This window comes from Pelodiscus sinensis, chromosome 7, assembly GCF_052426305.1.
Source record: "Pelodiscus sinensis isolate ZL-2025 chromosome 7, ASM5242630v1, whole genome shotgun sequence".
NCBI lineage: Eukaryota > Metazoa > Chordata > Testudines > Trionychidae > Pelodiscus > Pelodiscus sinensis.
The window spans coordinates 47,150,164-47,176,489 of record NC_143058.1 but is presented as its reverse complement, the minus strand read 5'-3'; the positions used below and the strand labels follow the sequence as shown (position 1 = coordinate 47,176,489).

At 39.3% G+C, this 26,326-nt stretch overlaps 1 long non-coding RNA gene across 1 annotated transcript; it reads left to right on the top strand.

The window, feature by feature from the left end:
- Positions 1-1,366: 1,366 nt before the first annotated feature.
- LOC112545178 (uncharacterized) lies at positions 1,367-26,044 on the top strand. Its single transcript, XR_003088615.3, has 6 exons — positions 1,367-2,113; positions 9,320-9,453; positions 13,695-13,787; positions 15,385-15,567; positions 20,547-20,685; positions 24,393-26,044. It is a non-coding gene; the product is annotated as an uncharacterized LOC112545178 (long non-coding RNA).
- Positions 26,045-26,326: the final 282 nt, after the last annotated feature.

Below are 26,326 nucleotides of genomic sequence, written 5' to 3'. Positions count from 1 at the left end.
TGGGAAAATAAAACACAATATGGGGAAATTTTGCATCTGTCTGTCTATGGTTCCAATTACTTCAGTAATACTTAGGACCCTACTAAATTCATGGTCCATTGTGGTCAATTTCACAGTCATAGGATTTTAAAAATAATAAATTTTGTGATTTCAGCTACTTAAATCTGAAATTTCACAGTGTTGAACCCAAAAAGGCTGCAGGGGAAAGTGGTGGCAAGGTTATCAGGGGTGGCTTGCAGTACAGCTACCCTTACTTCTGTGCTGCTGCAGGCAGTGGTGCTACCTTCAATGCTGGGCAACTAGAGAGTTGTGACTGCTGGCTGGGAGCCCAGCTCTGAAGGCAGAACTGCCAGCAGCAGCCCAGAAGTAAGGATGGCCTGGTATGGTATTTCCACCCTTCTGCACCGTTGCTTGCAGAGCTGGGTCCTCAGTCACCAGCTGTCACCTTCTGGCCACCCTGCCCTGAAGGCAGCAAAACAGAAGTAAGAATGACATGGTAATGGTATTACCACCTTTTCTTCTGTGCTGCTGCTGATGCAGCACTGCCTTCAGAATGGGCACCCATTCAACAGCTGTTTCATTCTGGCCACCTGGCTCGAAAGGTAGCACAGAAGTAAGGGTGGCAATTCTACAACCCCAATAAAATAACCTTGTGACCCCTCTGCCCTGCAGCTGGTTTATGACCCCAGTTTGAGAAACAGTGGTCTCCCATTTGAAATCTGTATAGTATCGGGTAAAATTACACAGAACACCAGATTTCATGGACTGTGACACATTTTTTCATGGCCACGAATTTGATAGAGCCCTAATAATAGTGCAGAATAGGAATGACATCAAGGTTGTTTTATTATGACTCCTTCACAAATTCCTAATGATCATTGATGTTTCCATATTTGTCATTAACACTGAACAAAATTGGGCCTTCTCTGTTTTTTCAAAGGAAAATTAATAAGATGACAGTTGAGGCTTCCCTAATTCTTTATGAAGTGCTTTGATTGCACAGATGCAGAGGTTGTGTGAAGGGGATGGAAAACAGCTCCTATAAAACTCCTCCACTTTCTATGCGTCTCTTTTTAAAATGATTTTATTTTATAGTAGGATTTCTACTTTACTGCTAACAGAACTAGGAGAAGAACTCATCATATAGCTGGGGTCAGTAGTTTTTTATCTCATTGTTCAGGGTAAGGAATTGCCTAGTGTTATCCTTCACTCCCATACTGTCTGCATTTCGGTAAGAATCACCTTATCTGCTGGGCCAATGAGACCATTAATGGAAACTCTGAGTATACCACTAGAGCTTTACTTCTTGATCAATAGTTATTTACCTCTGAGAGGTCAGAGCTTGGCTAATATAGCTAAATAATTTTATTGATAGGTAACATAACAATGAAAAATAAAGTTTAAAATAGAAGATGAATGAATTCAGCACTTTCTTGAGGCATGAATATTATTATTTGAAAATTTTAATAGCTGGTGGAATGTTGAAAGGGCAGACAACAAAAGCATTGAATAATTGTCTTAGGACTATAATCAGACTTCCATTATTGACCTCTGCTAATATTCTACTGTAACTGTCTGCTAAATTGGTTCCTTGGGGCTTGAAATATACAGTGATGTTATGAGTTCCTATCGTAAATTGCCACACAGAAAAGTAGCAAGTCTCTGAAATAGCATTGGTCCTACTTTGATCAATACTCAATTCTAAGCAGTGCAATAGGCAACTGTTGCCATAGAAACATTGATGTCACAGAGGTTGAACAGTGGCTGTTACAACAAATCATTTCCTTTGAACAGTTGTAATTGACTATATGTATAGTTTGCTGTCACCTGAGACTATTTACATCAAGCCAGTAACAGAACCACATTAGTTATTCTAGGAGTAAGAGGGTTAGCTCTTCTTTTTCTGACCTTACAAATACCTAGGAGGATATTGCCATGGTAACCAGAGATATAATAGGATGAACATTAAGGGAGCTACATAATGCAGCAACATTCTTTTGGAACATGAGAGGTAGTTTTAATAAAGTTTATCTAGCCATCACATAATATAAAGGTTACATTAAATAACCCCCACTACCAGTTCTAGCAATGTCACAGTTTGGCACAGACAAAGGTAAGAATGTTCAAGACTTTTATAATAGAATTTGAATGCTACTATGGGCACTGATTTGAGATAGTACCAGGTTTTTGCAGCAATATATTTAGGGGATCAGTTTCTGGATGGAGAGCTTGGATCTGCCCTCAGATTCTCTGAGGGTACATCTACACTGCACCTAACTTGAGATAAGATATGCAATTTGAGCCATGCAAATTATGTATCTTATTTGGATGCTATTGTGAAATAGCTTATTTTGTCATTTGGCGCTGTCTACACAGCTCCAAATTTCAAAATAAAGAGCTATTCCAAAACATCCCTTACTCCTCGTAGAATGAGGTTTACTGGGACATAGGAATAGCAAACCCAAAACAATGGGCTTGCTGTGAAGATGCAGGATAGCTATTTCGGGATACTCCGGTATCCTGAAATAGTGTTTCAGTGTGGATGTAACCTGGGAATAGTTACACTTACATGTCAATCTAAGGGCAGAACTAGGCTCAGAATTTCAGCCGTAATTTTAAAGGTCTCTTTTCAGCTATTTTCGGGGAGATTTTTAAGGGCACTAATGACACTTAGATGCCTACCTACAACTTGAAAATCTCCCTCAGTACGTCACAATCTATGTGCAGGATTAAAATAAAATTAGTGCCTTCAATGCTAATCACCATTGCACCCACAGAAGTATTTTTTCTGTTACTATTCCACTGAAGCTAGTAGGATAGAACACACCAGGGGAACGCCAATACTTACTGCAAGATCAACACTCCAAAGGTCGAACTTCTAGCATTCAATTTAGTGGGTCTAGCAGAGACCCATAAATCAAACGCTGAGGGCAACTCCTGCCAGCATCCAGTACTCCCCCTTTTTATAAGGAGTAAAGGAAGCAAATGGGAGCATTTGCTCTCATCAGCCTTCTGCAGTGTGGATGTCACCATGGCTCAGCTTAAGGTAAGCTGACTCCAGCCACACATACTTTAAGCTGACCTTTCAGGTCCATTGTAGACATGGCAGAGCTCAGAAGAGTGGTATAATCGGGGCATAAAATATTCATAGAATCCAGCTTCAGTCAAACAGAGTAAAACTCCATAGTGTCCAATTTAGAAGCTCTCTCTAAATGCAAATAATTGGTTTTGCTATGAAAATATGAACATGGGACTTTTTCATTGACCAGTATTTGCTGTGATGTCCCATAATTACAAAACTGCTGTACTGAGTTGCTTATATATAACTTAGTAACCCATCAATCAAATGTCCTGTTAAGTAAGATAGAGTACATAAGTGCAAAAGATAACTCTGAAGGTACAAGTTAACAAATTTCAAAAATGCACAATTTGTCCATGGGGATGTGTGCATATGAAAAAATAAATTTCATTGTTATATCGTAGAAATGCAGAATAAATGTAACATTTATTTGTTTTGAATAAAACGGCATATGTAAAGTACATAATAGTGTTTTGTGGTGTAAAAATTTTAATGGTCCTTTTTTATTCACAAGCAATGAAGCCATGAGTAAGCTGTGGAAGTGATCCCAAGTTAGTGCCAATGAAACCTTCATACCTCACGAAAGGTCACATATTTTGCATATCACACAAAATGTGTGGTAGGCATGTATATACTTTTCTTTACACGAGTAGTCCTGTGGCACCTAGAGTCTAACTCATCATATCTTGAGCTTTTGTGGACAAAACCCTCTTCCTTAGATGAACTCACGGAGGATAGAGCTATACAGCAGCATTATCTTGAAATAACGGATATTATTCTGAAATAACAAAGAGCGTGTCTACACAGCAAGACATTATTTCAAAATAATTTCGAGATAGCAAGTTTCTTACTCTGATTCCCGTAACCCTCATTTCCTTCGACTTCCCTTACTCCTCATGAAGAGTGTTCTTCCTTCAATTTCCTGCCCTGTAGACAGCGTCAAAAGCCTAATTAAGCTATTTCAACTTTAGCTACGCAATTGACGTAGCTGACATTGCATCAACTTTTGCCTTGCAGTGTAGATGTGCTCCAAGGAAGTGGATTTTGACCACAAAAGCTCACGATATATAATAACTAGCCAATTAGCCCGTCATAAGACAGGATTTTCAGGTCTCTCCTCCATGTCAGTCTTCTCTCCTGAGCCTCCGGTCTCTCGCTCTGTCTCTCTCTCTCTCCTCCTACTGCCTCCCCCCCTCTCTCCCAGCTTTTTTCCCCCTCTTGCCTCTCACTTGGGGGACCACAGAGTCCAAATGGCCTTTTGGGCTGCATACTCCCTGTGCTGCATGGGGAGCGCGGAGCCCAAACAGCTGCTTGCACCACTTGCTCCCATGCAGCAGTGCAGAAGTCAGCCGAGCACCATGGCAGGACACGAAGGGTGGCGGGGCGGTGACGCCGCATGTCACTGTCCCGCCCCCCCTTCCTCTCCGCTGTGGCGCTCGGCTGACTTCTGCGCTGCTCAGCCGGGCTGCCACGGGGGAGCAAGCGGCCATTTGGGCCCCATACTCCCCATGCAACATGGGCCGCTCAGAGGGAACAGCCAGCATTTCAGGCAACAGCGCCGCCTAGAGGGAACAGTCAGCATTTCGGCGTTACAGACTCATAGACACTGGGCTACTATATATATGATTTGTTAGTCTCTAAGCTGCCACAGGACTACTCGTTTTTATATTTGCAGACTAACATGGCTACCCCTCTGAGACTTTTCTGTACACAGTGAATCGAACATGTAACCATAAGTCCCTGATACCAAAAGTTTGATAGGATGTTTACATTCATATAGATAGGAAACATTGGGATATGCTAATACATCAGGGCATAAAATGACTACTAACTGTCTGGCAATAGGAAGAAAATTATCCAAAAGGAAGTTATTCGTGATAGACTATTCCAGGATTTCTTGGAACTTTCTCTGGAGTTTCCATGACTAATTGTTGGAAACAAGACATTGGTCTAAGTCACTGGTCTGGTCTGGTCTGGCAGTTCTTAAATCAATATAATACATAAACTTCTTAGAGCATAGAAACTTCCTGTTCTTTAAGGTGTTCTAGCTTTAAAGTTTTCTGTTCTTGTAATACACTTGTTTTGTGTGAATGTATTTCTGAAGTACAACATGGAACCACAGACATAAAATATACAGTATATAGAACTAGCTGGAAATGACGTATGAGCTGACAATTTGATTTAAGTGCAATAAAATTAGTTTACAACTAAGGACTGAGAATGAGATGCTCTTTCTTTCCTTTAGAGTCAAACACCGTGTTCTTTTTTTTAAAAAAAAGCCAGATAATCTTTCTGGGGCAAAGTGAAGAATCTAGGGTGTTTATATCATTTTTGTGACCCTGTCACGCAGATGACTGGAAAAGAACACAGCCATGTCCATACATATTTGTCAGTTAAAACAGATTTCAACATTCACAGATTGGAAGAGTTGGCTGTGACTCGATTCTCATTTCAATTCTGGGTGATTGAGTCAACTGTGATCTGGTTCTGATTCTAATTTTGGTTTGATTATGATTCTGTATTGTTGGGGTTCTGGCAGAGGTGATCTGCTTCTCCTTTAAACTCTGATTCTCTTCACCCAGGTTCTGAGTAACTTTGATTAATTTTGAGGGGTTTTTAGTAAGATTGAGTCAGTAGCCTGATGATCAGATTCAGATGAGCAGTCCCATCTGGACATCCTATCATTGAGAAATATTTGGGAATATGTTGGTTCTGAAAACACAGAAAAAAATAAAGGTGAAATCTGAACTGTAAAGGATGCAGATGCCTCCAAAAAATAAGCAAATAAGGAAATTATACTTTTCAAAATTGAGTATCCTTCATTAGAGTGTCTCTGCAGTAGTGACAATTAAAAGCAGTTTGTCCTGTGTAGGCACAGCACAGTCTGGTTTAGGCTGAGCACAACGGCAGTAAATACGAACAGTTAGAATAAGGAAAGCTGGGCAGCAGGAGTGAATTCAATACTTAAAAAAGCAGCATCACAGCTCAGATGCAGAGAACAACTGAGATTCTCTTCCCCCTCTATATAGTTAGATATAGTTCTAGTGTGTGTATTACACACACTATTTCCCCCTACTCTTTGTCTACTTTTCCTATTTTAGTTCTGAGCTCTTTGGATGAGGACTGTCCGCTACTCTGCTTAGGCAGTGCCTTGCACAAGAGAGACACCAATATTGGTTGGTCCTAAGGCATTATCATAATAAAAATCATTCATAATAAATATTCTTGACTATATTAGTGAAAGTGTAGGGCTAGAGTTACTCAAAAATGAAAATATCAATTTTACAAAAACTATGTGAAATTTTGAAGCTGTTCCTCTTTTTCAGGGTTCAGAACAGAATAATATTTAAAAAAATCATCTCTCTCTCTCTTTTTGGTTTCCTTCTTTTCCCCGTTTTCCTTTTTGCTTCTGAGTTCATTGAAAGAATTCTTGCTGTTAAGTTACAGTAGCTTGGCTGGCAGACTGGACTATAAGGTGGTCAGAAAGCTGGTCAGATCTTCGGGCTCAGGGGTTGGTGATCAATGGCTTGATGTCTAGTTTTCAGTGGTTTCAAGCGAGCACCCTAGTGGCAAGTCCACGGGCGAGTTTTGTTCAACATCTTCAATCGTTATCTGGATGAGTGGATGGTTTGCATCTTCAGCAAGTTCATGAAGGACAGTAAGGGGGGAGGGAGAGGTAGGTATGCTGCAGGGTAGGGCTAGGGTCTGGAATGACTTAGTCAAATTGGAGGATTGGGCCAAAAGAGGTCTGACAAAAGAGGTTCAACAACGACAAGTGAAGAATCCTGCACAGAGTATGGAAGAATCCCAAGCACTGTTACAGGCTGGGGACTGACTGGATAAGCAGCAGTTCTGATGGAAAAGATCTGGGGTGTACGGTGGATGAGAAGCTGGATATGAGTCTACAATGTTCCCTTGTTGCCAAAAAGGTTAACAGCCTATTGGGTTGCATTAGCAGGAACATTGTCAGCAGATAGGGGGAAGTGATTTTCCCCCCCTCCCCCCCCACACACACACATCCCTATCTGGCACTGTGAGGCCACATCTGAGGTACTGTGTTCAGTTTTGGCCCACCCACTACAGAAAGGATGTGAACAAATTGGAGAGAGTGCATTGGAAGGCAAGAAAAATGGGGGATGGATCACATGACTTATGAGGAGAGTCTGAGGGAATTGGGCTTTTTTAGTTTGCAGAAGAGAAGAATGGGGTGAGAATTTCATAGCAGTCCTCAAGAAGCAATGGTTTCAAGTTGCAGTGTGTAGGGTGGTGTAGGTTGGATATTGGGGGAAAAGCTATTTCACTAGGCATTGGTAAAGTACTAGAATGGCATACCTAGGGAGGTGGTGGAATCTCCATTGTTAGAGTTTTTTAAGGCTGGGATTGACAAAGCCCGGATGGAATGATTTAGTTGGGATTGGTCCTGCTTTGAGCAGTGTTGGGACTCAATGACCTTCTGAGGTCCCTTCCAACCCTAATCTTCTATGATTCTATGAAGCTCACATTCCTTGGGGTTGGTAGTTTATAGGTGGTAGGGGTTTTTTTTTTGCTATCCCAGAACTCTTCAACATTTTTCCAACTTTTGAAAAGTTTCAGAGTAGAGTTTAATTTTTTCTTTGTGATTTCTGCAAAAGTGAAGGAAAAAGAAAAACTCTAAAATAGCTAATCAGGCATCCCTTGTGGTACTGCATTCAGTAGCAACAATAAATGAAAGAAACAAAAATAGGGAGAAGAAATGAAAACATAAACATTTTGAACAAAAATTATTTGAAATTCTAAAATGTCCTATTATGGCAAAATGTAAATTTTAAAAAGAGAAAGCTTTTGTGAAAGTTTTTGGTTACAGAAAGGTTGTTGGGGAAAAAAATCTGGATTGAATTTTTGACCAATTCTAATTTTTTTTCTCATCCATTGGACTTGGGGGGTGGTGGTAGGGGGAGAAAAACCCTAGAATGAGAAAACATAATGATCTAGCTTCTGGAGAACAGATGGGTATCGAATACACTCATGTAATTATATAGGAACTGCCAATTTATAGATTTCCACATTGATTTAGCACAAGCAGCACTGACTCCCAGGAAGTATGGACTGGATGACCTATTGGTCCTGTCACATCTAATTTCTGTGGCTGACTATTTCAGCAACACCCACTCTGACTGTCTATGGTGTGTGTGACTGATCTTCACTGATACATAGTAGATACTGTGGTTTAATATGATCATTATCTATGTAGAGTACATTCTAGCCCTCATTGCTATAGTACCTGGGCACCTCAGAACTTTTATGTATTATTCCTCGCAATGCCAAGTGAGAAAAAGAACTATTTCCATCCTCATTTTACAAGTGGAGTGCTGAGGCACACAGAAACTAACTCAATGTAAACCAAGGTCACAGAGGAAGCCTGCAGTAGAGCTGGCCTTCATCTCTGGAGTCCTGGACTAGCCCCCAACCAGTGGACAATCCTTTCTTTATTAGCACATACTTCAACAGCATTCACTTTCATGCTTATAAATTCACTTATAAATGCATGCTGTGGACTTTTGTTAAACATTTGCTTGACATCCAAGAGCTGACAGAGTTTAGTCAGAAAACTTATATATGGTGCTCATGAATATGAGCACTTTTTAAAAGAGGTATTAGGCATATTTATTGACATTCTCCATTTTATTGTGAAACCTTTTTTACTCCAACATTAAATATAAAATGTTATTGTCAACAGATGATAAATTAAATGCATAAAAGGAATTTGAATATGAAGATTAATTTTATTAACATTCATAAAGTGTTTTCAGTTGAAGCCTGTAAATCTCTGAATGTGCTACCCCTTTTTCAGAGCTACATAACAGGCTCTATGGCAATACTAAGTGAACCTTCTCTCCCCAAAATAGGAAATACTGACCTCAGAACAGTATGAGTTATGGATTTCTTTTCATGGCAATATATGATTGACTTTACCTAAGGCATAGGAAGAAAATGCAGCTGAAATTGTAATGAAAAAAGTGCACTCCATTTGTCCTTCATGCAGACAAATGTAGAATTCCTATATATATTATACATTGCATCTATACCTATATCAATATAAGATTATTAGTAGATAATATTAGAGTTCATCATGATTAATGTAATTAACAAGCATATAGAAAGCAATAAATTTTTGTTAGTGTTACTGGAAATGCTTTTAGATGCCATTATGGTCTTTACCATTGTGTATCTAATATGAAGATTGCTTTTTCTTTCAATCAGAAGCTTTCTCCCCACTCCACAGAAAAGGAGATGTGAGTTGAATAGTACATCTGATGTGAAGCACTACTGTGCTTGCACAAAGGAAGAAACTTACGCTTTGTTGAGAAAATAGCGGGACACTGTTTGCATTTCAGGTAAGGCTATTCCTGGTATTAAAGTAAAATAAATAAGAATAATTATGAAATAATGACTAATGCTCTGCATATATTACCTTTTATTACCAAATGGCAGACTTGGCCTAATCATTGACACAGTATGATGGACCGTATTCATCCCATTAATTTCATTGCATCTCCATCCACATGGCTCAGGACATTTTTTTTTTTTAAAGTCTGGACCAGGGTTAGTGCCAAGGTCACCTGTTAATCAAATAGCATACATGATGAAGAGACACAATTCAAAGTACTAGAGCCATGGCCTGAAAGGATCTACTTTGAGTCAGAAACATGTAGAGATGAAATAAGGAGATGAAATTAAAGGAATTTATTACAAAATTTCAGAGCTGGGTTCAATTCATAAAGTGCAGATATGGATCAATGTCTAGATCTGAGCATTCTTCAAGTTTAGGACATGGCATTGAATTCTGTTTTTTTTTTATGGTTCAGGACCATTATAGAGTTGGAATCTTGACCCTGGGTGTGAACTTCATCAAGAAGGCTCTTGTTTGATCTTACCTCATTGTCCAGAGAATGATGTACTTGCTAAAGCATTGATGGTGGTGAGAGTGAACCCCCTGCCAGAAACAGTGATAGAAAAGGGGAGGACTTCTTATGGAAAGAAGAGATAGCAAGTAGTGGATGTATTAAGTGTTTTAGTCCCATTATCATTTCACTATCTGGGCCGGGTAGCACTACTGATGAACTATACTTCTATATAATGAACAGTCCTGTGGAATACTAAAACTTTAAAAACTACAAAGTTACAGACTAACATGGCTACCGCTCTGAGACTTAATATTTATATATGAGAACCATTTCAATTGCTGATTGCTCCCCATCCACCCAATGAGTGCTCCTTTCCTGACCACTCAAGCTCTGTGACATTTAATAAGATTGAGGAGCTTACACTGTGAACTCTGCTGGATTCTGCAGAAGGGATAGATTTGGAATGGAGACCTGGAGGCTAAAGGAAAATAAAAAAGTTGACCTTCTGCATAGCATAGTCATGCTTTCAGTGTGTTAACATGCACATGACTTTGTTTTGATGCTGTGCAAGCATTTAGAAAGAAAGCCATGCCATTGGTGTAGCCTATGTTGTTAGGAGAAAAATGTAATTTTGGGAGTATCTTTTGACTTAATGTGCCACAGATTCAGTGATAAGGAAATGATCTGGCAACAAACACAGGTATATATCTGCAGCCATGAGTTCAGTTCTTCCTGAAAATAGTATGAGATGTTTCCCTGCAGTGGAGAAATTGAAGGCTACATAATAATTATCTATTATACATAGATAATTACAGAGCACCCTTCCCTTTTCTTAATTAAAGAATGAAATTTATTATGAGCTATTATCTATTATCTCCAGTCACTCTTACAGAGTTTAGAACTACATTCTCCTCTTGTTAACCGAACTTGGTGTGTGCAACTGAAGCAGTTTAGCAAAACAGGATGAGTATAGATGAATTATTAGACGAGCATAGGGGCAGCCCATGCAGCAGGTGCTCCATATAGCTGCTGCAGAAGAAAAGTGTATGTATGTGTATTACTCCTCTCCCCAGCACCTGTTTCCTGGGACAGACATCCATGGAAGGTTCAAACCATATCTAAAACCACGTTTGTGATCACAGGGCACCACTTGGCATCTGAGCACAGCTAACTTTTGCCTGGTTCGTGGTGGTGGAGGGGAAAAGCTGTTTGTGGCATCTTCACTCAGTCTCACAGCATAGTCACACAAGGTGAAGCAGTAGTTAGCTCCTAATGAAAGGGATTTCTGGCTGATTGTATCTGCTCCAATGTTTCCTCTAATATTTTCCATCCATGCGCAGAATAATTTTAAGTGCACCAAGGCATCTAGCTGTGGGTGTTCTGATAATCAGGCTGAGTGTCATTTGAATCTCTCCTGAGCAGCCACATAAGTGCACAGCTTACAGGGAACACTGATCTGCTCTCACATATAGAGTATTGCAGCCACCCAAGGACTCTACATAGTGAATTCTAGATTTACTTTAATTATATAGAAGAGCTTTGTCTGTTGGATGCTGCATTTTTCCAGTTTATTACAATCATAGTCATATTCAGTTATATTCATGGTAGATAGCTTTGTGCTAATTCATGCTGAAAATGTCTAACTTTCTTTATCAACTTTCTATTAACTTTCTTTAGTAAAGCATTTGATACTGTCTCGCATTACCTTCTTATCAATAAACTAGGGAAATACAACTTAGATGGGGTTACTATAAGATGGGTTCATAACTGGCTGGATAACCATTCTCAGAAAGTAGTTATTAATGGTTCACAGTCATGCTGGAAAGGTATAACAAGTGGGATTCCACGGGGGTCTGTTTTGGGACTGGTTCTGTTCAGTATCTTCAACTATTTAGATATTGGCATAGAGAGTACCCTTATTCAGTTCGCAGATGATACCAAGTATGAGGGGTTGCAAATGCTTTGGAGAATATGGTCATAATTCAAAATGATCTGGACAAACTAGAAAAATTGGTCTGAGATAAGTAGGATGAAGTTTAATAAGAACAAATAAGTACTCCACTTAGGAAGGAACAATCAGTTTCACACATGGGAAGCAACTGTTCAGGAAGAAGTACTGCAGAAAGGGATCTAGGTGCCATAGTGAACCACAAGCTAAATATGAGTCAACAGTGTGACACTGTTGCAAAAAAACAAACATAATTCTGGGATGCATTAACAGGAGTGTTATGAGCAAGACTTGAGAAATCATTCTTCTGGTCTGCTCTGCACTGATTAGGCCTCAGTTGGAGTATTGTGTTCAGTTCTAGGCACCACATTTCAAGAAAGATGTGGAGAAATTGGAGAAGGTTAAGAGAAAAGCAAATGATTAAAGGTCTAGAAAACATGACCTATGAGGGAAAACTGAAAGAAGATGGGTGTGTTTAGTTTAGAATACTGAGGGTATGTCTAGACTGTAGAGCTTTTCTGGGATACCAGATGTATCCCGGAAAAGCTCTGTTGCGTTCAAGGAATGCATTTGCTTTTCCAAAAATTTTTTTCGGAAAACCAGATGCGTTTTTTCAGTAACCTTTAAACCTCGTTTTATGAGGAATAAGGGATGTTCTGAAAGAGGGCTTTTTTCCTGACATTTGGCCCCGTGTAGACAGGCCACATTTCTGAAAAGCCTCTTTTGGAAGAAAAGCAGACAAAGATATGCAAATTGCAGTTTGCGTTTTGCATACCTTTTTCTGAATTTTCTTTGTAGTGTAGGCACAGCTTGATAGGGGATATGATAGCAGTTTTCAAGTATCTAAAAGGATGCCCGCGTTTGGGAGAAAAACAAAAAAGTAGTCAATATAATAGTCTTCTATTGATGTGTGTTTTAATAGTTAAATTCCTGGACTGTCATTGCTCATTAATAGTGCTGTCATATGGGTGGAAATTGGGTAAATATTGTATTTTATTAATATCAGCAGAACTGACTTAAATGGGGCCTGTGTGTTGTGTAGTCTTGCCTTAATTTTTGTATTCATGCCCATCAGTGTGAAACTATTTGCATATATATTTGCATGTATATTCAACCACATTTAAATTGTGGCCCTCCGCATGTGCTGTGAGTATCACTGTGGCCCCCGGGGCTTCCAAAGTTGAGTAGTTCTGATCTAGATGGTGCTTGGTACTGCCATGAGGGCAGGGGACTGGACTTGATGACCTCTCGAGGTCCCTTCCAGTTCTAGTGTTCTAGGATTTTATTACTCAAAATGTTACCCGGAGAAGAAAAGAAATAAATGTCATGAGAAGTGTTTGAATTCTGGGTCCTGAATCTTATCTTTATGGGTAATTTTTAAGGAGCCTACCTGCAGGAGACAAATTTTGATGATATTTTATACCTTCATCCTGTTACCCTATATCAGGGGTTCTCAACCTTTCTTTTATCTCTTCTGGGACCCCCTCTGAAAATATTCCAGGCTATGATCATCCCCATTCCCCAAAAGTAACAACCCCATCTCTCCTGCCATGCCACCCTTTTTGCTGCTACTGGTGGTGCTAACTTCAGAGACACCCAACTGCTATTCTCTGGTTCCCCAGCTCAGAAGGTGGTATCAAAGTAAGGTGGCAAAAACATGACGTCCCCACCCCTTACAATAGGGTTTCAACTCCCTTTTGGGTGGGGACCCCTTGTTTGAGAAATGCTGCCCTGTTTCTTTTTCTTTTTCTTCTCTTCTTCACTGTACATTTTCATATTTCAGCACCTGAAAAGGTTCCAAGCAGCTGTCTAAATAGGTTAAAGAATGGAAAAAGTAGGAACACAAATGGAAACGTAAAACAGGGAAAACGCCAAGGTAAATGATATTGAAAAAGGTAAGGAGCAATTTGGAATAAGATTGGACAGGATTGGGTATACATCTCTTCAGTGACAGGAGTAGGGCAGGTTGGGGACAGGGATTGGGGCATTACCAACATTTAGCTAGAGTCACTGTGGTTCTCTGATAATTTTTCAGAAGGACACTATTTGACCTTTAATAGTGCTATACATTGGAAAGGGATTGTGAAGCAACTGAGAATGAAAAACTGAACTAAGCTTGACTTCAAAAGACAATATTTGAGTTTAGTCTGTGTAATGTGAAACTATAGGCAGTTTTATTTTTTTCCCACTCAGTATCTTCTCCTGTTTGAAAACATCAGACAGTCTTTGAGCTTGGGAGAGCAGTCTTTTTAATTATACTTTACCATTAAGAATGTAAAAAAAGAGAGTCTGAGAGCTGTCTAGAACTCTGCTTCTTGGCTAACAATCACACTCTGAGAGATTCTGTTCTGGTTAGCGTTTCTTGTTCTTTTCTGAACACTGCTGTGTTAATTACTTCTCTTGCTGTTAGCTTTGATAGGGCAGTCTTGGACCCAGTACCCCCTGAAGAGGGAAGGTGATATGATCTAAATTCTACATTTGCTACCAGTTCTTCTTTTTCAGCCTGTGCTGCAGAGTCCTGGGTTTAATATTAATTTAGATAAATTAATCTATCCTTAACCTAGCCTCTGATTTTGTGCCTGCATTTTTGTGGGCTTTTTGGTAGCATATAGATGTATATTTACCTGATTTGTGGTTAATTGTTAAGTCTCTGTATGATGTGTCCATATTTATTTGCACCTGTAATAAAAAAGCCATATAAATTGCTGTAATTTATTGAGAGTGACAGTCATGCACCTTTCTGAAACTCCACGAAATTGTGTTTCCTACTTGCCCTCTCTATGCTGAATTGTATCCCTTAAAAATTCCACCAGATCTGACCAAAAAGATCTAGCAATTGAATGCCAAGCAGTTTTCTTTTTTATTGACACATTCTGGGCCAGAGCCTCAGCTGGTGTGGGGGACTCCACAATTCCCCTTTTACATCTCACTGAAAAGCCATTAAAATTGCAGTTAGTCAGCAAATCCAAAATCAAGCACCTGTTTGCCTGATATAAACAGCTGTACTGCATACATTTCTCTGCCCTATTAGCAAATCATGTGCCATATTCAGTACCAGTTGTCTAGTTCCTTTGTTTACAGTGTTGTGGGAGAAAACTTTTCCATCTAATAAAGCAACACAGTGCAATTAAAATATGGGGCCAGATTCTTGTTTGATGTAATTCTCTTGAAGTCACTGAGATTACACCAAGCTATTTGGGCAGTGAAATATTTTTAAATGTATTACTCTTTTTTTTTTTTTAAGAGAAAGTTGCTTCTTCAGTGGTCACCAATGTCACTATTTCAGTGTTGACTTTGATTAGGTTGTGGCCTCACTGAGTTAGTGATATTTTTTCCTTTTAAAAGAAAACGAATGAACAAAGACATGTCTCCTGGACTGCTCAAGTGTTCTGGAGTCTTCCAAGCTTTAATCACCTGGGACATTCCTATAACATGAATTCATTTGAATTTATATTTGTTTTCTTTTGACAAAGATCTGGGGCTGAGCCACTCTTTCTTTTCTGAAAATTATTACCCACCAATGTGTCTGGAATTATGAAACTGAAGCTATCGGAAACCATTCTAACTTCTCCCAAACCACTGGCGTTTCCTGCTGCACTTTCTTTTGCTCATATGTACTGGCTGGTGTCCACAAACAGTATTTCATGTTCTGTAAGGTAAGATCAGATTTACAACAATGACAAGTTAAAATAGCACCAAAAATACAGACAGCACTAGAGAACCTAAATTATAGACAAGTAATAGAGAGTATTAAAAGAATAGAGGTCAATCTGAACTTTAATTATTTACTGCCTAGTACAATAAATGACAAGGCGTGACAATATCTACTGCTTTCTTTCTGAACTAGTTTTTACAGCGTTTTGAGAAAACTGATATAAAATGGCGCATTTAGTTGCTGTGTTCAACTGCATGGGAAGGATAGCCCTAAAGTTAAGGCATTGGTGTGGGACTCAGAATGTGTGTTCCTGACTTTGCCACAGACTTACTGTGTGATCTTGGGCAAACTGCTTCATCTTCCTGTGCCTCAGTTCCCCATTTGCAAAATGGGGATAATACATCTGTCTATTTAGACTGTTAGGCTACATCTGCACTGAAACACTATTTCGGGATACCGGAGTATTCCGAAACAACTGTCCCGGGTCTTCACAGCAAGCCTGTTATTTCGAAATATAACAGACTCACTATTCTGACGTCCCTGTAAGCCTCATTCCACAAGGAGTAAGGGACGTTTCGGAATAGCAATTTATTTTGAAATAAGTGATATGTAGATAGCGCCAAATTTCAAAATAAGTTATTTCAAAATAACTTTGAAATAAGATACGCAATTTGAGCTACGAAAATTGTGTATCTGAATTTGACCTATGGTGCAGTGTAGATGCACCCTTAGGGTATGTCTACACTAGCCCCCTAGTTCAAACTAGGGTGGCTAATGTAGACATTCGAACTTGCAAATGAAGCCCGGGATTTAAATATCCCGGGCTTCATTTGCATGTTCCCGGGCGGGCGCCATTTTTAAATCCCCTTAGTTCGAACTGACTGCCCGCGGCTACAGGCGGCAGTCAGAAGTTAATCCGAACTAAGTCCTTAGTTCGAATTAACTGTTACACCTCAGGAGGACTGAACTGGGTCACAGGACTGGGTCACAGCTTACATTTTATATCACAGTAGTTCTCAAATTGGTGGTCCATGGAAAGCTGGCTGTTCACATCATGCTGTTTTTTTTCTCTCAGCTGCTGAATTACATTTAAATATACAGAAACACTCCACTAACACTGCTTTTCCATGTAAGCAATTCCTGGGTGGTAGCCACAGAGCTGTTCTGTCATTGTGAATGGAAGAGGGTGGTAGTTTGAACACTCGTGAATGGGAAGGAAGGCAACCCACCTTTGTAGTAAGGTATGGGCCAGCCTATGAAAATGTTTGACAGCTTCAACCTCCACTCCTGTCTTTGTACTTCCCATAAAGAATTTCTAAACAAAACTCATCCCATAACAGAACGTTGGATATTCTTGTTATCCTCAGTACCCAACTACAGATAAAGTAACTGTTGTTATGACTTTGGTGCTATCTCAGAAATGGCATTTGAACTAATGGGAGGGCACAGCAAGGTCACAGGCAAAATGCATCTACAGGAACTTAAACAAATCAGACATATGGATAAATGTATACTTTGCCTTGTCATGGGAACAAACTGTCACATCTTAAAAAGGTTTCTGCTTTGGAAAAATAAAATAAAAGCCATAAGCAATCACTTAAAGAGGCTGCATAAATAATTTGCCATTTGTGAGCAATATATGCAAAATGATAGGACTGCAAGGACTCAGTTCTGTGGAAAAGCTTGTAACCATTTAAGCTGCCATACTAGTGTTTATTACCTGAATCACCTCCGGGAGTCTGATAAACACCTGTGATCTGCTGGTAATTCAGGAAAGAAAGCAGCACTCTGTATGACCTGCTTTTTTTCTTTTAAGTAATCATGGTGTAATAAACAGTGTAAACTGATTCTGAACATGCAAAGAATATACTGAGGCAAGTAAAGGTTACTGCTGTCATCTTGATGCCCAACAAACAAAGCTAATAGCAGGAAATACACAGTTTAACACCTCAATATGCTGTACTTAGAGATGGAAGGAAAAGACCAAAAGACAATAGGAACCAGAGGCACGTAAAAGGCAATTTGGTCATTTGGTTTAAAAATGAGAGTAAATGGTGCATGTTTTGAAGAGCAAAACATGGGTATTATGTTTAAACTATAAATGTGTTAAGCTACTTCATGACCAGTAGAGTAGTAATTTCCTGGAAAGCAATATTTAAATGTATCCATCATCATTTAGATCTTGATACACAGTTAAATATTATTGATAATTTGCAATTGTGTGTGTCTGTGTGTACATATATTAAACAAAAGAAGGTAGAATGTAAAGGTTGTGGGATGAAGTGCAAACAGTTCTGGGGTTTCCAATTACTAGAGATTTTTTTTTTAATTAAGAAAGTCACATGCAAATTATAGACATCCAGTTTATAGCATTGCAATCTTACAGGCTTGCACTCATGAATATGGTAATTTTTATTTTATGCTCTCTTGAGATGTCTTGTTAAAAACATTTTATCGTGATCCTAAAATTCAGTAAATTTGAAGCTGTTGGCACCCTGAAGATAGTTAAAGTTTTTCAAAAAATGTCAGCAATAAATATTTGGCAAATATAAAAATATGCACATTTCCCCCAAGTGGGTGATATTTTTGTTGCAGTTCTTATAGCCAAGTGATGACACTGCAGTTCACAATGTAAGTGCATATTGATATTTTCTTTCAGAAACTGCAAGTGTTGCTTAGAGAGTGCTTCTCCCACAGAGTTATTTTTATGCAGACACCTGGAAGTGGTTACATTCTTGCTCTGGTTTGCAGACTTGTTTTGGACAATCAGGTGTATGTATAAGCAAGTGGTCTTTATTTGGAGCAATTAAAATTCTAACATTCTCCTCTCTTGACATGCAATTACTAGGGCTCTGCTGTTCTCACTAATTGCTCTTGCTGGGGACATTGGTAAAAAGCCAATGATTTTGATGGGTAGTGGATTATCATTTTTACTCTGCTACCTGAGAAAAAAATCATTTGCAAAATCCCATGTGTAATTAGCAAGACTCATGATTAATTGTCCTGCAAAATTAGCTTCACTGTTGCTTTTATTTTACTGCTTCAAATATTAATTAATGTTAACTCCTCTCCTTCAGTTCCAGCTTTTGAATATTCAGTGTGGCTTTGAAAAATTAGTCAGGGCTTCTACTTGCATTAGCATGCTAGAGCTTTGATTTCCGAATAAGTATTCTGATTTAAAAGATCACACTTGGGTCATAAATAATTTTTATAGGAGGACAAACAAAGCATCAAAGCATCATGGGAAGGCATTCATGCACTAACTGAAAGTAAATTGTTTCAGTAATGATTCATTCCCCCAGTGCTTTTGGGGAAATACGCAAACCACTGCATTGTGGGGCAAAACAATTCTTTAATGACAGGCAATCAATGTATATTTCCATATCAGTAACAATATGAAAGAGAGGAGTTAATGCTGGAGCAATACCTTTTTATCCTCTCAACTTGAAGTTGCAATGAGTACTCCCTTTGTTACTCTGAATTGCAGGTTGTTAAGTTTGATGTTGCAAGGTAGAAAATGCCAAGTGTCTGTCATTTGATACCATCTGTCTCAGTGCTCTCTAAATTATTATTTTAAGCTAATTCTTATCATAGGGTCAGAGAACCACAAGAGGGGTCTAGTCCAGACTGTTCCTGAGGAACAAGAGGGAGGTTCTGATGGCAAACTAATTAAAACACGTTGCCCCCCCCACATTTGAAAGTCTATTTCCTCAGCTTCCATTTTGAAGAGATGACTGTTTAATTGTATCCATACTACATAGCACCACTCCTCTTAATAGTGAGATCATAATCCTCCAAAATATTCTCCTTCCCTGCCAGATGGTTTCCACACAAAAGATAATTTTTGTCCTCTTCCCCCCCCCCCCCCCACTCCAGACATATCCTAGCAATAGACAGAGGCTTCATTTTGCTCTTGCATGGGGTGGGGGAAGGGGGAGAATCATGTTTCTTTATCTGATCACCTGTCAAAAACGGTTCCCACAGGCAACATAAGAAAAGCCTGCCCTTAAGTCAAGCATGATACCTCCCACCCCACCATGACTCATTACAATAATATCTAACTCTCTTTCCAGAGGCAATTTAGTTCCATTTTCGGGGGGTGGCTACCTGCAAGTGCTGTGAGTCTGTGATTACCTTCACTTCATCATGGCATGATCTCAACTGTGCCCTTGCCACAGAATCCAGGGTTGAACACTAGGAGCAGCATGTGTATGGTAGCTGCAGACAACAGCATTTTGAAGAACATATCTGGCCTTATTATCAAGGTTGAGGGTGAATAGCATAACTTTGGGAAATTCCATCCCCCTCATCTCTCCATTCCCATTAAACTAAGTAGTTCCTATGGAGGCTTTTACTGTGCAGCACAAAAACACAGCACATTGTGGCTACATTTTGTAGAACTAGGATTTTATTTACTTAAGACTTACCTAATTGGCATAAAAACCTGGGCTAATGTGTCTATAAAATAACATTCTTATATAATGGAGCTAGTATAGCTGTATATGTTATGTTATAGCTGTGTACAATATTCGTTGGTACATTTCCTTTACCTAGTACAATAAAGGGAATCTCTTTGTTCACATTTGAAAACTGCATTCAAGAATCTTAGTCCCAAACTAGAACTGATTGGGAATTTTCTGATTTAAATGTTTCACCAGAAAATCTGGGTTTGAGACCAAAACTATCCACAGGAAAGGCTCAGTTTCACTGAATCTCCTAATTTGCCATTTTTTCTTAAAACTTTGAAATTGTTGGGACATCTAGTTTTGACCTTTTTCAAAACAAAGTTTTGGATTTGTGACCCAACTTTTTGGTTAGAAACTTTAATTTGTACTAAAAACATAAAAAAAGATTGCAATAAAAACAAAATGCTTCAAAATTATCAAAACAAATTGTTTCAGCTGCTGAACCAATCCCATTTTTTTGGGGGGAGGACTGGTTCATAAAATATGAAATTTTGACTTTTAATTCTAATTCCAGACATAAAATTCTTTCAAGATCTTGAAAATTTTTGTGGGGAAGGTAGTTCCTTTCCTGCACAACTGTACCAAATACCTGTCTACAAACTATAGAGAGCTTGCTGGTAGCTGTGTACACAGCTATATCGCTTGTTACCTGGGTAAGTATACTCTTATCTTGCCATATTGAATGTTTCTGTATGCATTGCTTCAGTTAATTGTAATGCATTGGTTGTAATAAATACACACAGTTTAAGGATGCAGGGAAGAGGGTTATTAATTAAAATGTGTTTGTTTTAGTGAGTGCACATTGTAGCTTTTTTTTTTTTAGCATTGCTACAGAAGCACCATAGGAAAAAGTATCAGCTATAATTTTAAAATTGAACTGGTGCTTTAGAAAACTTGGAGTAGTGCTGATCACATGGCATAGTAGCTCAACAGCCTTTCTAAGATGTTTCCAACAATGAGATGCAAAATCATATCTTGACTTTTTAATTAAAAAGCCCATGTTTTTTACAAACAAGGTTAATCCTCAAACTCTTGCCAAAATCCAGCTCAAATAATTACATGCTGCCTACCAAGTATCCCAATGTAGTTTCTGACAAGTGACTTTTCACTTTCTTCTTCTAAAAATCATGGAGTGCTTCTAATACAGTACAGAATTTCTGTCTCTTATTGTGTAGCTTACTGACAGAGAAATTCAAGCTACAGTACAATTTCTTTTGATTGAATCCAAACTTTCCCAAAAGTTTTAAAGGTGTAGCTTGAGGGCTTGGTGATCTAAATAAAAGGCTTTCTGGACCTCCTGTAATCTTTACTCGGGTACAACTACAACTGTTTTAGTTTTGAATGAGTAAACAAGGAGATGAAACGAAATATTTTTCCCTTCAGCTCAGGCTAAAATTTACTTGTCCACAGGCACCCATGTTCCTGACAACAAAAATAAGGAATTGGGAAATGTTTTCTCTTAATTTCCCAGTTAAGCGGAAACCTTCATATACTGTAGCTGTAACCAAGAAAGAGTGCGAGATGACTTCGCAAACATACAGGATAAGGGCACTTGAGGGAAATGTTCACATTTTTGTTTTGTCCACATGTGGAAATTACTGACATAATTATACAGTTTGAACCTCTCTAGTCTAGCACCCTTGGGACCTGACCAGTCCTGAACCAGAGAATTTTCCAGACCATGGGAGGTCAGTATTGTCTAGCAGCATTACCTACATTTAAGGATTTAGGGGTAAATTGGAGCTAAATAATACGGAACACTGAGACCTAGGACTGGTGGCTGTAAACAAACTGTATGACAGGAAAGTTGGTCACATCCATGAAAAGTAGACATCAAGCTAATTAAAATCATTCCAAGCAACGGATGTTTCCAGACCAGAGAGTTCTGGATTGGAGTGGTTCAACCTATACCAGCATAACTATAGCACTATAGTTACACTAGTATAATTTTCCATGTGAACACTATTATTCTGCAATAAAGTTTTTTTTAGTTTAATTTATCTTGCTTCCAAACTAATATCAGTATGCAGTGTATAATCGCTGAGTATAGTGATCTCGAATGAAGGATTGCTGGTTCAGACGTTGTGTGGGTTAAGGCATGCTCATCAAGGACCTTTCTGTTTTTAATACTAAATGATTGAAATCTGATCCTTTCCCCAAACCAAACTATTTGCTCTTCAGAAGTGTCTGAGCCCTAAAGATGACTTAGCTGACTGGAGAAAGGGGTGAACTCCATCCAAAATCAACCCTCCCTTTACTTTGGTGGTAGAATTTTAACAAGAGGCTTCTGTGAGTCATCTTCGCCACATCATTAGTAAGGATGGCAGGTTTGGCCTTCTGTAAATATTAGGGTGTTTTGCTGTGGCCAAGCTCCTGTAGTTCAAGAAGAAAGCCCTGGGCCTAGCAGTCCTGAATTATTTTTCTAGGATGTGCGCCATTAGGAGGGAAAGTATTGGTGTCAAAATCTTCAAGCAATATAGGCTTCATACTTTACTTACAAATACAATTAGGCAAATCCCTACAGACCTGATCCTTCTAATGAAATCAGTGGAAAAATTCCCATGGACTTAAATGTATGTGGTCTATGTGGCATAAAAGAGGTCAAAATAAGTGAAGTTCTTTTTCCACATCTGTCAATTTTGTAACAGATTCTTCTTTAAGGATCAAATACAATTCTTGATGCATGCACGTTTCTTTCGGTAATGTCAGAAGGTTTTGCACATGCAAATCCAGAACAGCATATGGTTCTAAGATTTTATGGACACAGGGCCACTGTTCATGTTAATTACCAAGCTTTAGTAGATGCATCTTTTGGGTGATTAAATACAAGACCCTGAGCATGCATGACATCTTATCACCTTGCAGAATTTGCCTGTAAACATGCTTCTGTTTTGAAGATAGGAATATTCTGCTGCTGTAGGGTAAAATTTCACTACTGGTTACATCCATATGGCTATAATGGCAACTCCTATTGACTTCAGCATATAGTTCTGGGTCACAAGCCTGTTTGAAGGTCAGGACAGAACCAAACTGGTGTTGGGATGTGATTGGCAGCAAACTCCAGGTGCACTGTAATGCACTGTTATAGATTCATAGATTACATTCCTAGGCCTGAAGAGAGCATTGTGATAATCTAATCTAACTACCTGGACAATACAGGCCTAAGAACTTTCCAAGAACAGTTGCTGTCATATGCTCTCAGACTTGAGACAGTCTACTGCGTAGGGCTGTCAGATTTTCTAGGACTTACTATTGGAGCTTCTCCTGAAGACTCTGGCTCATACACCCACCCAGAAGAAAAATAAATGGCTATCCTACTGACTGAGCCTCCGGCAGAGCTGAAGTCAGTCCTGCCCTCCCTATACCCAAGAGGATCCCAAAATGGATTGTTGAATCTTGTAGAAGTTCCTGGTGCCAAGGTAGTGCTGCCCCCCACTGGGATATTCCTTCTGAGAGTTCTCAGTGATCTGTTTGCTGCAGCATCTGGAAGATTAATCTTTAATTCCTGGAGACTCCTCGACATTCCTGGAGGGTGGGCCATCCTACAGCTTCACCTGTCTATTTCATGCTCTGTTTTTCCATTTGACCATTTCTTTCGACAAGCCATTGGGAGTGGGGCCATGGCCTTGTCTTTTCATTCACCCAATCTGTACCTTTTGAGTTGGTTAGCACTGTAGGTGGTGCTAACAGGAAATGCAGCTGGACCCCGTGCAGGGAATGTAAAGGGTGTGGGAGGAAAAGTTCCTTGCGTGCTTCTCAACCTTTTTCACTTTTACAAGGGCTAAGTATTGTTGAGTCCTTTATGTTGGTCTCTGCCAGGAGGCTAGAATGTAGCTATGACACATTGCTGTTTTTCTGGTATGTATTGAACAATGAATAAAATAGTGCAAACTTAAATGGATTATATTAAAATGTTGACACCATATTTACCATCCAGTGAAAGTACTATAGGCCAGTCATTAGCATGGAAAGATCAAGAAGAAAATAACTTTAAGGTGACACTGACTGGAACACAGAAACCATAAGAGTGCTTCATAAATAACCTATTTCTTCTATTATGTTAATTTTTCAGAGTAGTCTCAGAGTTAAGTGTAATGTTTAATCACTTTATCCATCTTTGCTAGTATATTACTAGTCTGCTTAGTCACATCTAGAAATATGTCCTTTGTGTCTGAGTTTGCCAAAGTAAATAGAAATCAATGAAAATAGCAAAAGTGCTGAAATTTCAATAAGTGAAGTGCTCGTTAATTTAAATTTCTCACTTGACATTGTTAAGAGCTAATCATAGAAAATAAGGTCTTCTGCTGACTACTGAAAATGTACCAATATCACTATGATTCCTGCTGCTTTATTTTCACAGTGGCATTGTCATTAATAAGAAAGACTTCTGACTACAGCAGTTTGGACAGATGTTAACGATATGGCAAATCACTCTTTCTCAGAAGACTGAAGTCCTTTCATATGAATGACATGAACTAAAGGAGAGATTCTGCAAACAGAGGCTATTGCGCTGTTGTGCTTACCCAGAAAAAACTTTGGTTGAACATTTTTAGAAACATCAAAAAGCTCTTCCTGCTGTTTTCAAACATCTACAGATATGCATGAAGCCTGTTGGCAATTTGAAATGGGAAGATATACAGAGAGCTGGAGGTGGTTACACAGGAAATTAGAAAAGCCATGTGTCATCAGAATGAAATAAATGTGCCTTTGTAAGGGAAAGTAATTGCAGGGGTGTGTCTGTTCTGTTGATATCAAGCAGGTGTCCATAAATTAATTAATTATGAACGTTAATTCTGTTAGCAACAATGAGAAAGTGTTAAATATGCTAGCTTGTCTCTTTCTTCCTTTGCTGAAACCTTTTAATCCTAGGATGTTTTCCAATTGCCGATGTTTGGAAACTGCATTGTCCCTTCTATTTCTTTATTTATTCTTACTACATACAGTGATCACTGTACTAGCTCAGATTTGCCTATAGTATACCATATTATGCTGGTGTTAATATTGATGGAGGCAGGGGCAGATGACCGTTTTGCGGGGCTCCGGGCAGCATAACTCCGCGGGGCTCCCCTTTGCCACGGCGCATGCGCCGTGACGCCATGCGCATGTGCGGTGGCGCCACGGCGCATGCGCGGGGCTTTTTTAAGCGCAGGGCCCAGGGCGGCCGCCCCATTCACCCTGCTCTATATCCACCCCTGGATGGAGGTCTGAGGTGGGGAGAATCTGTCACGGGATTAGGTTATGGTTGTGAGAAGCAGTTGCAAATTTGCTTGTATGTTGGAGACTGTTAGGGTTATTGGAGTCCCAAAAGGGGTGACATTGATTAGTTGGTCCAAGGATACTGCATCATTTATGTGGACTGTATTTGTGCCTAGCTAAATCCTTACTTTGGTAGAACTCCCTTTGTAACTAACTTCACTTTCTCTTCTTGTCTTCCTGCATCCATATAAAAAATGCATTTGTTTATGTCACTTAGAATTCTGAGCTCTTTGGTCCTGTCTACACTAAGGAAATATTTCCATCACTGCTAATATTTCTTCTCCACCAGCAGCAGGTGATCCAGCAAACAGTGATAGTCACCATGATAATTAGCCTTGCTCAGAGGACTAACCGAAGGCAATGGTCTGTCTCCACTCGACAGAGTCTCTGTCCGCACCAGCGGAAGTGAACTGTTGTTAGCAATAATAAAAAAATATTTGAAAAACTCCCCTAAGCTTGACAGGGCCTATGTGGGAATGAGGATCAGAGGTTCAAATGTTAACTTTCTAATATATTTGACAACACCTTTGGAGCCTATCCTAAAGTAACCATACGTCACATTTTGGCCAGGACAGTATTTTTTTCAAGCCCTGTGCCAGCCATCCTGACTTTTTGGGGGGCAAAAGAGGGCATTCTCCCATTTGCTTTTACCAGCTGATCAAAAAGACAAGTGCAAATGGGACAAATGCCAACTCTTGTAAAAAAAAAAAAAAAAAAAGTGATGTGGTATAGTGTCAAAGAATGTGTGTGTGTGTGCGGCATAGGAGGCTGAGCAGAAATGCCAGCCTGTTGCAGGGGGTGATGGGCTGGAGGCGAGGTGAGGAAAGGTTTCAGTCTGTGTTGGACAGACATGGTTTGAATGATGGGGAGGGGAGGAGCAGGATATGAGTGACTGGTGATGGGAGGGGAGTGGCTTGGGAAAACTGTTGGGTCGAGCTCTGCACAGTGTCGCATTTTCCTTTTGGGAAATATGATCACCCTAACTATTCCAAATTCTTGCTCACCAGAGTGATAGATTAGTGGTAATGGCAAGAGCTA